The following is a 14,215-nucleotide window of genomic DNA, read 5'->3' as shown; positions in this document are numbered from 1 at the left end:
AGACTTAGTGTATGAAGTTTCAATCCATTCCAATTAGTGGGTACTGAGATACCAGCTTACATATAAGAATTTAACCCAAAACTCCTAATTTGAAAAAGGGGCATAATTTTGTAAAATGCGAAGTTGAGTTATTGACCCTTTGCACTGCATGTCAAATCAACACAGTGAACTAGTGTGTGAAGTTTCAATCCTTTCCCATTAGTGGATACTGAGATACCAGCTTACATACAGAAACTAAACCAAAAATTTCTATGTTAACAAGAGGGCCAAGATGGCCCTAGGTCGCTCACCTAAGAAACACACCATAACAGTGTAAAACATGTTTGACCTAGTGATTTCATGGAAACAAATATTCTGACCAATTTTCATTAAGACTGGACCAAAAAATTGGTCTCTTGCGATAAAAAACAAGCATTTTCTTAGATATGACCTAGTTTTTGACCCTAGATGACCCATGTTCAAACTCGACCTAGATTTTATCAAGGCAATCATTCTGACCAAAATTCATAAAGATCAATTGAAAAATACAGCCTCTATCACATACACAAGTTTTTTCTTTGATTTGACCAAGTGACCTAGTTTTTGACCTCAGATGACCCATATTCAAATTCGACCTAGATTTCATTAAGGCAATCATCCTGACCAAATTTCATAAAAATCAATTGAAAAAAACAGTCTCTATCGCATAAACAAGATTTTTCTTTAATTTGACCTAGTGACCTAGTTTTTGACCTCAGATAACCCATATTCAAATTCGACCTAGATTTCATCAAGGCAATCACTCTGACCAAATTTCATGAAGATCAATTGAAAACTACATCCTCTATTGCATACACAATGTTTTTCTTCGATTTGACCTAGTGACCTAGTTTTTGACCCAAGATGACCCATTTTCGAACTCGGCCTAGATTTTATCAAGGTAATCATTCTGGCTAAATTTCATGAAGATCAGTTGAAAAATACAGCCTCTATTGCATACACAAGGTTTTTCCTTGATTTGACCTAGTGACCTAGTTTTTGACCCGAGATGACCCATTTTCGAACTCGGCCTAGATTTCATCAAGGTTATCATTCTGACCAAAATTCATGAAGATCAATTGAAAAATACCGCCTCTATCGCATACACAAGGTTTTTCTTTGATTTGACCTAGTGACCTAGTTTTTGACCCGAGATGACCCATTTTCGAACTCGGCCTAGATTTCATCAAGGCAATCATTCTGACCAATATTCATGAAGATCAATTGAAAAGTACAGCCTCTATCGCATACACAAGGTTTTTCTTGATTTGACCTAGTGACCTAGTTTTTAACCCGAGATGACCCATTTTCGAACTCGGCCTAGATTTCATCAAGATTATCATTCTGACCAATATTCATGAAGAATAATTGAAAAATACAGCCTCTATCGCATACACAAGGTTTTTCTTTGATTTGACCTAGTGACCTAGTTTTTGACCCAAGATGACCCATTTTCGAACTCGGCCTAGATTTCATCAAGGCAATCATTCTGACCAATATTCATGAAGATCAGTTGAAAAATACAGCCTCTATCGCATACACAAGGTTTTTCTTTGATTTGACCTAGTGACCTAGTTTTTGACCCGAGATGACCCATTTTCGAACTCGGCCTAGATTTCATCAAGGTTATCATTCTGACCAAAATTCATGAAGATCAATTGAAAAATACAGCCTCTATCGCATACACAAGGTTTTTCTTTGATTTGACCTAGTGACCTAGTTTTTGACCCCAGATGACTCATTTTCGAACTCGGCCTAGATTTCATCAAGGTAATCATTCTGACCAAGTTTCATGAAGATCAGTTGAAAAATACAGCCTCTATCGCATACACAAGCTAAATGTTGACAGACAGACGACAGACAGACGACAGACGACAGACAGACGCCGGACATCGAGCGATCAGAAAAACTCACCTGAGCATTGCTCAGGTGAGCTAAAAAAGGGGCATAATTTTGTAAAAAAGCAAAATAAAGTTATGGGACCTGCTTTGTGCATGTCCGATCATGACAGTGAACAAGTGTGTGAAGTTTCAATCCATTCCCATTAGTGAGCACTGAGATACCAGCTTACATACAAAACCTTAACCAAAAAATTCTAAGTCGAAAAAGGGGCATAATTTTGTAAAAAAAAAGCAAAATAGAGTTATGGAACCTGTGCAATGTAAGTCAGTTTATCACAATAAATAAGTGTGTGAAGTTTCAATCCATTCCCACAAGTGGTTACTGAGATACCAGCTTACATACAAAACCTTAACCAAAAATTTTTAAGTCAAACAAGAGCTGTCTCCATAGGATGACACATGCCCCCGATGGCACTTTAAATGAATAGTTATGGCCGATGTTCGAGTTTAGGACCTTTGACCTACGGAGCTGGGTCTTGCGCGCGACACGTCGTCTTACTGTGTCACACATTTATGCGTAGTTATTTTAAAATCCATGCATGAATGACAAAGATATGGACCGGACACGCCCATCAATGCACTATCATGAAAAAAGACCTTCAACATCTAAGTGTGACCTTGACCTTTGAGCTACGGACCTGGGTCTTGCGCATGACACGTCGTCTTACTGTGGTACACATTCATGCCAAGTTATTTGAAAATCCATCCATCGATGACAAAGATATGGACCAGACACGCCCATCAATGCACTATCCCTTAATGTCTAAGTGTGACCTTGACCTTTGAGATACGGACCTGGATCTTGCGCGCGACACGTCGTCTTACTGTGGTACACATTCATGCCAAGTTATTTGAAAATCCATCCATCGATGACAAAGATATGGACCGGACACGCCCATCAATGCACTATCCCTTAATGTCTAAGTGTGACCTTGACCTTTGAGCTATGGACCTGGGTCTTGTGCGCGACACATCGTCTTACTGTGGTACACATTCATGCCAAGTTATTTGAAAATCCATCCATTGATGACAAAGATATGGACCGGACACGCCCATCAATGCAATAACCTTTAATGTCTAAGTGTGACCTTGACCTTTGAGCTACGGACCTGGGTCTTGCGCGCGACACGTCGTCTTACTGTGGTACACATTCATGCCAAGTTATTTGAAAATCCATCCATCGATGACAAAGATATGGACCGGACACGAAAAATGCGGACAGACCGACAGACCGACAGACTGACAGACCGACAGACCGACAGACAGACGGTTCAAAAACTATATGCCTCCCTTCGGGGGCATAAAAAGGGGCATAATTTTGTAAAAAAGCAAAACAGAGTTATGGAACCTGTGCAATGTAAGTCAGTTTATCACAGTGAATAAGTGTGTGAAGTTTCAATCCATTCCCATAAGTGGTTGCTGAGATACCAGCTTACATACAAAAACTTAACCAAATCGGGACGCAGACGCCGACTCGTCTTGACATGTAGCAAATTGTCAGCAGTGTGTTTTGCGGTAATTTGCGTGTACGGATCAAAAATAATGTCTGGTTACTTGAATTTTGGCTCTTTATCGACAAACAATGTATTTTCTGTCAGAATTTTTACGCGTGCATTGTACCTGTGGAATTTTAAAACTTGCATGCAAGTGACCTTTTATGCGTGAATTACGCGGATTTTTGCGTGAATGGGAATGCTGTAAATACATATGTTCTTCAGACACCCTGGAAAAATTTAAAAGATTATACCTTCAGTGGCAATACTCTGACAGTACAATAATTCATAATTGTAATTAAGTGTCAAGAAATACTGTCTCTACCATCTCTGACCATTTTCAATGTAAATATTCCAGTTAGCAAATACAGTGTCCTGTATTGTATATATTTCATTCTCATATTATTTTTCTGATAACATATAACTCTGTGTTTTATTTTGTCATAATTTTATTCATGTTCATTGTTTTTGTATATAGCCATGTATATGTGGACCATATTGTAAATTGGCACAGCCAAATATGTTATCCACTATAAATAAGTCGTTATTATTATTATTATTATAGTAATGTTTCAGAGTTATTTGACTTTATCAAAAACTTATAACCAACGGCGAAAGCAATGCTGGGGCAAGTGCAATAGCTCTACTTTTTCTTTTCTTCGAAAAGTCGAGCTAAAAATCAAATGTGGTCTATGAAGTAGAACGTAATTAAAGGGATCACACCACCAGGCTGATAAAGAACAGGTTAAACAAACTAACAAATATCTCATTAGATGACAAGTTTACATTAAATCTGATAATGAAAGGCATATAGATGAAATTTTAAATTATCATAACTATGAAGACATACTTTTTGTTTTTTTGTAAAATCAATTAATTTTAGTCATGTTCTTGCTTTAGACAGCAAATACAACACATATCAAAGTTAGCTAAACAAACCTACCCACAATCCAATTCTTCAAAATGCTATGTCCAAATCATATATACAGAGAAAGATGCTTATCACACAATTATCTTTTATATCTATTTTACAGTTAAAGATTTTTGCCATCTGTCTGCAGTCCAAGGAAGACAAATTTTGCCAGCAGGATAGGAGATGTGATCAATACACATCAAGTGTCAATTAGAAACCAGTGATTGTCTACTGAGATAATCAACACACTGTTCCACCTCCTTTATTTCCCTTACCACTTCCATTCACTACACTGACATGGCTCATGAATTCTGCTGCTGCCAATAACTATCATTATCCAGCTGTCCATTAATTTTAAATTTTCCCTCACAAGAATCTAGAACACTTTCTCTTAAGGAAACATTTATTTAAAATATCACATATGAAAATTATGTAACAATTCTTGTATTTATTTATCATATTTGAATTCTGTTTCATTAACTATATTTACCATTTTATAAAACTTCAATTGTTTTAACTCAGCTTAAAAAACAACAACATGAAAATATTTAATTTGTGACACAATCAGGGATCCAGATAAGATGCGTATTAGCTTAAATTACGCTTTGAAATAATGCATATTACGCATGTTTGATAATTTTTAAGCGTATAAAAACGTATATGAAATTACAGAAATGCACGCAATGACTTTTTACTGGTGTACACAAAATCTGAATCGTCTGGATGCTTTATGTAACAGAGCACGCATTGAATGGTGCTCTATAAACATTATACACTCAATGCGTGCGGAAAATTTCATACAGTTGGAATTAATATTGATGGTATGGTATTGTATTTTAAAGCTGTGTTGATTTAAAATATCAACTTCTGGTGCGTAGTGAACAACAAAAATGTGACAATGTCTCTTTCTAAGAATGTAAAAAGTGAACAAACACTACGCATTCTATAAACCAACAAAAATGATCCCCAAAACATAGTTAAATGTATATTGAATATTCTATTGGATTCAGTAGCAAGTGTGAAGCCAAAGCAAGCCAAGGGAGAAAAGAGAAGCAAAAACTTGAATGCTGAACTGCAAACAAATTCAAGGGTGTATGTTATAAAATTGATTTCTGTTGTTGTTTTTTTCAGCTTTACAAATTTTCAGGAGTAAAATTACTCCTAGTCAATTTCAGATTTTACTCACTCACAAAAAAATATGATGAGTAAATACTCATAGGCCAAAAAAACTAGAGATGCTTTTGAGAAAAGCGCATGTCTCCCACAACTGCCCCTCTGAAAAATGTTAGTTTCTCTAGATGTTTTAGACGAGTGGATCCAATCAGTAATTCAAGGGCCATAAATCAAAAGTGCCTGGGCGGATTTGGCTAGTTATCGAACTTGGGTAAGGTCTTATGGCCAAACACATTTTGTTCAAGTTTGGTGAAGATCGGATGAGAAATGTTCGACTTTAGAGAGCGGACAAGAGTAAACAGACGGATTTTTTCGGTAACTCAAGGGCCGTAACTCTAAAATGCCTGGACCGATTTGGCTAGTTATCGAACTTGGCCGATGTCTCATGGTCAAACACATTTTGTTCAAGTTTGGTGAAGATCAGATGAGAAATGTTCGACTTAGAGTGCGGACAAGAGTAAAAAGGCCAATTTTTCGATAATTCAAGGGCCGTAACTCCAAAATGCCTAAACCGATTCGGCTAGTTATCCAACTTGGCCGAGGTCTCATGGTCAAACACATTTTGTTTAAGTTTGGTGAAGATTGAATGAGATATATTCGAATTAGTGCGGACAAGAGTAAAAAGACCGATTTTTGGTAATTCAAGGGCCATAACTCAAAGACGCCTGGACCGATTTGGCTAGTTATCGAACTTGGCCGAGGTCTAATGGTCAAACACATTTTGTTCAAGTTTGGTGAAAATCAGATGAGAAATGTTTGACTTAGAGTGCGGACAAGCTTTGTGACAGACAGACACACACACAGACTGAAGTAAATCAATATGTCTCCCACACCACTGTGTGGTGGGAGACATAATTATCTGGAGCCCTGCACAATGCAAATATTTTACCCTATTAAATACAAAACATTTTCTTGAGGTTGCCACTTCACCCAGTCACGGACAATCGGATGTGTCTGACAAAAAATGGCTAGGTCTGACATGGGGGTCAGGGTGTTAAACCATATGTCCGATACGTAAGGAGTGGGTTGGTTTTTACTACCGCCAAAGTGTTTTTTTCCAACGCAGTTTTCTTGCGCACCTGTTTAATCTCTCATTCTGGCAAAATACAACTGTTATATTTTGCCAGAATGAGAGATTTAACAGGTATTAAATAACATATCTAATTTGTTTGCTTTTTAAGACCTGTTTTTGGTCAGACAAGTTTCCATTTTGTCAGACTGGTTAGCCTTGGTCGTCTTACCAAATGTCAATCAAGTCTTGAAACTCTTTCACAATGACTGTTTACCTGATGGTAAAACATCAATGTTTTTTTTAAAGTATGAAATTTAAAATTACACTTCGAGTTGCTAAATTTTCATTATACTCCTTCATTCTTCGATAAACTTCGAATGCAAAGAAACTTTGTCTAAAAGTAACTGCAAATGAGACAATCAGCTCGGCTAATTCTCAACACTATACTGGTATACTGCCTATAAAGATTAATACTGTATGTTCTAAAGTCTAGCTTTCAGACGCGAAACTTCAGTGAATATGGGCACAATCTTGTATGTGCTCCTAAAATCTTAAACATGACAAAATAAATTACAAAGCAAAAATGAAAATTGCTATACACAGTAATACGAAGACAATTTTGGGTGATATGCTCTAATAATCACCTAAATTAATCACTGCAATTTTTAAAGCAATCTAAAGTTCTTGCTTAGACTGTGTGTGTGGCAAAATCAATTTTCCAACTTGCCCTGTCTTTAAGAGAGCCCAAATGGGCAAACAGAATTTCACCATATATTGCTATATAACCATTAAACTGACAAGCAGAAAATAGCCCTTTGCAAAAAAAACAGACAAGTAAGTCAAAATCAGATTTTGCCACCCCTGCTGACCACACTACACACTGACACATGTATTCAATAACCGAGTGATGGCATAACTAGATGTTTTGTGCAGTTCGAAACACTGAAGCAGAGGGTAGTATGGGAGTGATGTTCTTTCCCACAGCTGAAGAAATTTTGAAAGAAGTATAAATGCAGCTTTTTCCTGGCCTCTACTATTTTTACATTATGATTGCTTCATCTCTTTTCAAGGAGTCTTCTAAAAACAGGGACACATAAGGTTAGATTTAAATCTAAAAACAATTAAAATCAAACAAATACAACTTTAACTAGAGCTATCACTAAAGGTGATGAATGTACCCCCCGCATGCACTGACACAGTACATTGCAATTTGACGCACACAAGATTGCATAATTATGTGGACTGTATGTATATAGATTGTATGTATACAGTATAGTAACAAAAAACAAAGTCCCATAACTATGCAGAATATTTATCTAAAAGAATGTAACATGCACCATGCACAACTAGGGTTGGTACTGATCACTTGTGTGAAGTTTCATTAAATTGTGTGCAAGGGTTTGGTAGATTAGGCACGCACAAGATTGCATATGCAGACTGTATGTACATAGTATGTTAACAAGAAACAAAGTCCCATAACTCTGCAATTTTTGTCGCTGAAAGAACCTAACATGCCCCATGCACAACTACTGTTGTTACTGATCACTTGTGTGAAGTTTCATTAAATTGTGTCAAGGGGATGAGGAGAGATGGTGTGCACAAGATTGTGTCTATGTATATAGTATAGTAACAAAAAAAAACAAAGTCCCATAACTCTGCAAAATTTTTTTCTGAAATAATCTAACATGCCCCATGCACAACTACTGTTGTTACTGATCACTTGTGTGAAGTTTCATTAAATTTTGTCAAGGGGATGAGGAGAGATGGTGCGCACAAGATTGTGGCTATGTATATAGTATAGTAACAAAAAAACAAAGTTCCATAACTCTGCAAATTTTTTTTCTAAAAGAACCTAACATGCCCCATGCACAACTACTGTTGGTACTGATCACTTGTGTGAAGTTTCATTAAATTGTGTCAAGGGGATAAGGAGAGATGGTGCGCACAAGATTGCGTCTACGGACAGACGGACAGACAGACAGACAGACAGACAGACAACCTGAAACCAGTATACCCCCCCTTACAACTTTGTTGTCGGGGGGTACAATAAACAAGTTCAACTGTAGTAATGTATTGTAAAAGTACTCAAGAGCTGTCTGTAAGACAGCATGCTTGACTTTTCTCAGTGCTTGACTCTGAATTAGAGCTTTGCCAGTAAAAACTTTATCAAAAACTTTAACCAAAAAATTTAAGTTAAAAAGGGGCATAACTCTGTCAAAATTCAAATTAGAGTTATGGGGATTATTTCTCCTGATGTAGACTTTGATAGTAAATAACTATTTTAAGTTTGTCAAAAGCTTTGATAGTAACAGAGATATTTGACTTTATCAAAAACTTTAACCAATGGCGATGCCGGCACGAGTGCAATAGCTCTACTTTTTCTTCAAAAAGTCGAGCTAAAAATGTGTGCAACATCAAACTTGGTATTTAACATACCCCCTCAAAGTGAAGCAACAACAGGTTCTTTAATTATAATTGTATCATGGTTTACCTGCAGAGTCATTATAACTGTTAACTTCTACACTCGAAACCCGTTATAACGCTTCTCGATATACTGCGGTATTCGTTATAACGCTGTATCGTCTTGGCTCCCAAATTTTAGAGGGTAAAAAAAATCAAAAATCAAAAAAAAAAAAAAAAAAAAAATCCGCGGATGTTATTTAATTTGATCATAACCAGCGTTAAAACTACATGTACGTGTACATTAACACCTTTCCATGACAACTGTGACGATTATTGATTTTTATCAATAATCGTCTGCTAGCTTACTTGTTTGCGTATCGCCTTTGTTAAAGTTTCAATACATGTAGACCTGTGACAATTAGGCAATCAGTACCGTGTCAAAATTAGATTGTTTGCATTAACAAGCGTGGAAGATCGGTCTGTCAACTATCAAACCGTTTAAGTTTGCACCAATTAAGTGGATGACATTAACACTCGAGTGAATAAAAACCGAACAACAGGCCCAGTTTTGTAATAAAATGCAGTCGTTTTTCATAATGATCATTCTTGGTTCGTCGGAATTTGCGAAGATTCGACGCACTGAAAGCCATATTGAGAATGTTCTCCCTTTTTAATATCGTATATTAACGACGGCGATTTAACAATTTTCTATCTTATTTATCGATTTTCTTCATGTATTCAAAATTATTTTTTTTAAGACTGTCCCCGTTTTTCTCTTTTAGTTACATAAACCCCCAGTGCAATTGCAGTGCGTATGTAATTCTCATGACAGCGCATTCCTCACACAGCGTTATACATGTTTACTTCCGGGATAAACAATTTCAACTTTCTTTTAGAATCACGACAAAATGAGAAGATGACACAGCGTTATAATTCTTTTAATGTATTTTTCAGTAGCATTTAAGGTAAATAAATGTCCCGTTTATACGATTCTTATTTCTTATTAACATAAAACAGCGTCCAAAATACGTCTAATACATTACCGATGGGTGGGGTATTGCATTTACCGCTGATACGATCAACCCGCGTTATAAATTTAACCCCGCTAGATCCGCGGGTCTCGAACCTTGGACCCCGATGACAGCGTTATAACGGGGTCCCAGTGTATCTGTAATATTCTTCAACTGACTCTAACTAAGTTAGAGAACATGTCTTAGGTCCCACCTACATATAGAATACTGCAGGGAAATGTTGAACTTTCTGAAACTGTTCTCTATTTCAGTTAGAGTACGCTTGTCACGTGATAGTACCAACGCTTAAAATGGAATGTTAACTTGTCAATCAAAATTAGTAGCCGAATGCGTTGTTCATATTGGCGGACCATGATACAAAACAGAAAGCGTAGGAGCCACTCGAATAATGAGGTTATTCTCGTGAACCCCTACTCTTTCTATTACTTGTTTAACTTCAGATATTTTTTACTTAAAATGATATTTCGTGCATGTGTTTTCGAGACGGGACTTGAAAATATAGAGATAGCCAGATATAAAGATTCAACTGTATCTTATTCAATTAATTTCTGGAAAATGTGCAAAATTAATGTTGTTCTCTATTACTTTTTGCATGTTTCACATAATGTCTATATTTTTCAGTATTTTCCGACTTTCAAGGGCAGACAATTCATGACCAAGGCTGGGTACCTATGATTTGCTTTATTTCATATTTCTGTTTTCGATTTGATTCTCTGTCAGTAAACACAGTTTAAAGAAGAAATTCTGTCTGTAAGAAAATTTTGCACCATGTCAATATAGACACTGGCAAATGTCCTTGAGTATGAACATGACAAAATGATACCTCAAAGTCCTGGTCTTTCCCATGGACTGAATTTTTTAAAAGTTAAAAGAAATTCTGTCCGCAGGAAAATTTTTGCCTATATACATAAAGGAAACTGTCAGATGTGCCTTTAAACACCAACCCAGGCATATGAACTAACCAATCAAAATATATCCAACGCAATGGACAGTGGATACAAACTGCTATGTATTATGGTGTGTCCCATTCCTTTAATGTGATTCTGACCACGTAAAAGCGGTCATTTTGTACAAAATTCTACCATTTCTTATCGAACTTCTAAAAAAAAAACAGCAGCTGCTCATCAAACTGCACAAGTGTTTACATTAAATGGCAAAGAATTGCACAGAACAAGTGTTTGCAACTGAAAGAGTATGTTATATGGGTTCCTGTCTCACTTGTTGTTTCCAGTTTTAAAAATAGGCAATAAACAGTAAAACTCACTGGAAAACTTATTGATGACATCGAAAATACATTCACCTGCCATATTTATCCATCATTAAAACCAACTTATCTGCAAAAGCTAGTGATATTCATATTTGTGTTTTTTGCTAGAAAATAGGTAAATGTCATAACCTACGCTATGTACTCCTTTCTCATGGTACCAGGGCTTCCATGATACTGGGGTAAACAGTTTTCTAGAGAGACTTTTATGTTAGCATTGACATAATTACTGAAGCAAACCGGAAGCCACTCTTCCGTATCACACAATTTTTTTGTGAAGATGTCAGGATTACTGATGAGTTATTTACCTTTTTATACAAAACCATTTAAAACATAACTTTTTACCCTGTGTCAAAAACACTCTATATTTCCTGTAAATAGTGTTTATTATCTGGAATTTTTAGAGAAAATACTGTCTGACAGATTGCTTATGACATCACCAAACTGGAAGCCAGGTTACTTCTATATTTAGGACATTTCTTAGAAATGAAAGTATAGCTAGCCGTTAAGGCAAAAATAATGGAATTACAGCAATATGCAAAATATAATGATACCCAATTAAGCTCCAGTACAATCTGTGCATTTGATATAATTATGGGTCTGTCATTTAAAAAAGATTTTAATGTATATCAGTGTTTTTTCCCACTATTTTGGGAATGGGGCCGGGGCCTTTACAATTGGGAAAAATTCGTCGTAATTTTGGGATTTCTTTTTATTTTGGGATTACTTTTTAGGCAAGTTTTATGGTAAGAGATAGTAAAGGTATTAATATTCATTCATTAAAAACCAAAAAAAAAAATCTTTTACAAGGAAATATTTATCTCTGGCTGAGCTTGCAATACAACAGACATGACTGTGTGACTGTCGCGTGTTTCATTATCACTAAGTAGATCGTTATCTGAATCAGTCATGCAGATTCCAGTTACTGAGGCTTTCCATACTTTTAGTTTTACTTTCTGTTTCAAATTGACTAGATGTAGCCGGTGTAGGTGTGATATCTGAGCGGTAAACAAATCTGTAGTTTTAAATTTTGTCTGACAAAAAAACCTTAAATTTGGGCATACTTTTAGCGACACTTTTATTGATTTTCTTTGTACATATATATAATACTTACAATTGTAGATGGCATGTTTATGATCAGCATTTATCATGCGTTTAAGGGATAGTAACTACAATTGACTGTTTACGAAACAAAAATCATTTACATCTCCTAATGGATTTCGGAACCTACGTTCCGTATCATTTTCAGACATTTTTTCCCAACTTCCAATTGGGAATTTTAGAGTAAAATTTGGGAAAAAACCATACAATTTTAAATTTTCATTGGGATGTTCGGCCACAAATTGACCAGAAAAAAAACCTGTATATTCTCACAAGGTAACTTTGCTACTCTTTAATATGGTAGTTGGTGAAATTCTTGCCAAAATTTTAAACTTAAAATAGATCTAGATATCAATTGTAAAAAGTATATCTTTGGTAATATGCAATCTAAATGTTAGATTGTTCTGACAGTGTTCTTTTTGTGTTGAAAAAAAAACTTTTGAAATTTGTCTGAAATCATAGACTATAAACTTAACTGAAGTAATGGGAGATTTTAACATAATTGTGTAATGATATCACATCATATCAGGCTTTCCATAGCAGACACTTTTTTATGGTTACACCGGTACCATGGGACAAAACTTTGATTTGTCAGATTTCAACATGGCATCATACTCAGCGGGAATTAATAAACAATAACCAGATAATTAAAGTTTTCAATTCATTAGAATAATGAAGAAGGATGTAGGAAGCAGCAAAGAAATAAACAAGAGCTGTCACAGGAGAAAGCGCGCCAGACTATTTCGATGCTGGATAGTGAAACTAGGCACATCTGAGGAAACTGGAGCTGTCACTGGAGTGTTTAATGACTCCAATGGTGGATGAAGATATTGCACAATAGCTTGAGTCTGTGTCAGAAATATTAAGTGATAAGAGAGGTAAAGATGAAGTGTATCAAAACACTATATAAGTATAATTATAAGCAAAAAGGGGGCATAATTCATAAAATATTGGTGCAAGAGTTATGCATCTTGTGTCATATGATGTGGGTGATAAGGTGGAACAACTATTTTAAGTTTGAATCAAATCCATTTAGTAATAACTGAGATAGAGTGAAAGTGTATCAAAACTTTAACCTGAAATTCTAAGTAAAATTAAAAAGGGGGAATAATTCATGAAATGTTGGTGCAAGAGTTATGGCCCTTGTGTCATATGTTGTGAGTGATGATGTTGAACAACTATTTTAAGTTTGAATCAAATCCATTTAGTAATAACCTGAAATTCTAAGAAAAAAAGGGGGAATAATTCATGAAATGTTGGTGCAAGAGTTATGGCCCTTGTGTCATATGTTGTGAGTGATGATGTTGAACAATATTTTAAGTTTGAATCAAATCCATTTAGTAATAATTGAGATAAATTGAAAGTGCATCAAAACTTTAACCTGAGATTCTAAGTAAAAGGAGGGATAATTCATTAAATATTGGTACCAGAGTTGTGGGCCTTGTGTCTTATGATGTGGGAGATGATGTGGAAGAACTAATTTCAGTTTGAATCATATCCATATAGGAATAACTGAGATAGGGTGGAAGTGCATCAAAACTTTAACCCAAAATTCTAAGTAAAAAGGGGGAGGGGGATAATTCATGAAATATTGGTGTGAGAGCTATGTCCCTTGTGCCATATGATGTGGGTGATGATGAGGAATACTTATTTTAAGTATAAAGCAAATCCATCAAGTAATAACAGAGATAATGAGAAAAAAGATAAAGTGTAAAAAAACTTTAAAATAGATGGGGACGTGGAACGACGCCGACACCAGGGTGAGTACGACAGCTCTTCATATACTTCGTATAGTTGAGCTAAAAACTGAGGCGAGTTGTTTTCTTTAGTTTTGTTCGTTTTGGGCACCTTCAGTATATAAATATACCCTGAAACCAGGCTAGAGTGATGTGCACAATACAGTTTC

The 14,215-nt window shown here is 35.8% G+C and overlaps 1 protein-coding gene across 4 annotated transcripts in view; it reads right to left on the bottom strand.

Moving 5' to 3' along the window:
• The window catches only part of LOC123564411 (PH and SEC7 domain-containing protein 1-like), a 123,247-nt gene that overhangs the window by 108,633 nt on the left and 399 nt on the right, over positions 1 to 14,215 (bottom strand). The window lies entirely within an intron of this gene.

The sequence above is a fragment of the Mercenaria mercenaria genome, chromosome 2 (assembly GCF_021730395.1).
Source record: "Mercenaria mercenaria strain notata chromosome 2, MADL_Memer_1, whole genome shotgun sequence".
NCBI classification, from domain to species: Eukaryota; Metazoa; Mollusca; class Bivalvia; order Venerida; family Veneridae; genus Mercenaria; species Mercenaria mercenaria.
The sequence above is the reverse complement of the archived record's forward strand: the minus strand, read 5'-3'. Positions and strand labels throughout refer to the sequence as shown.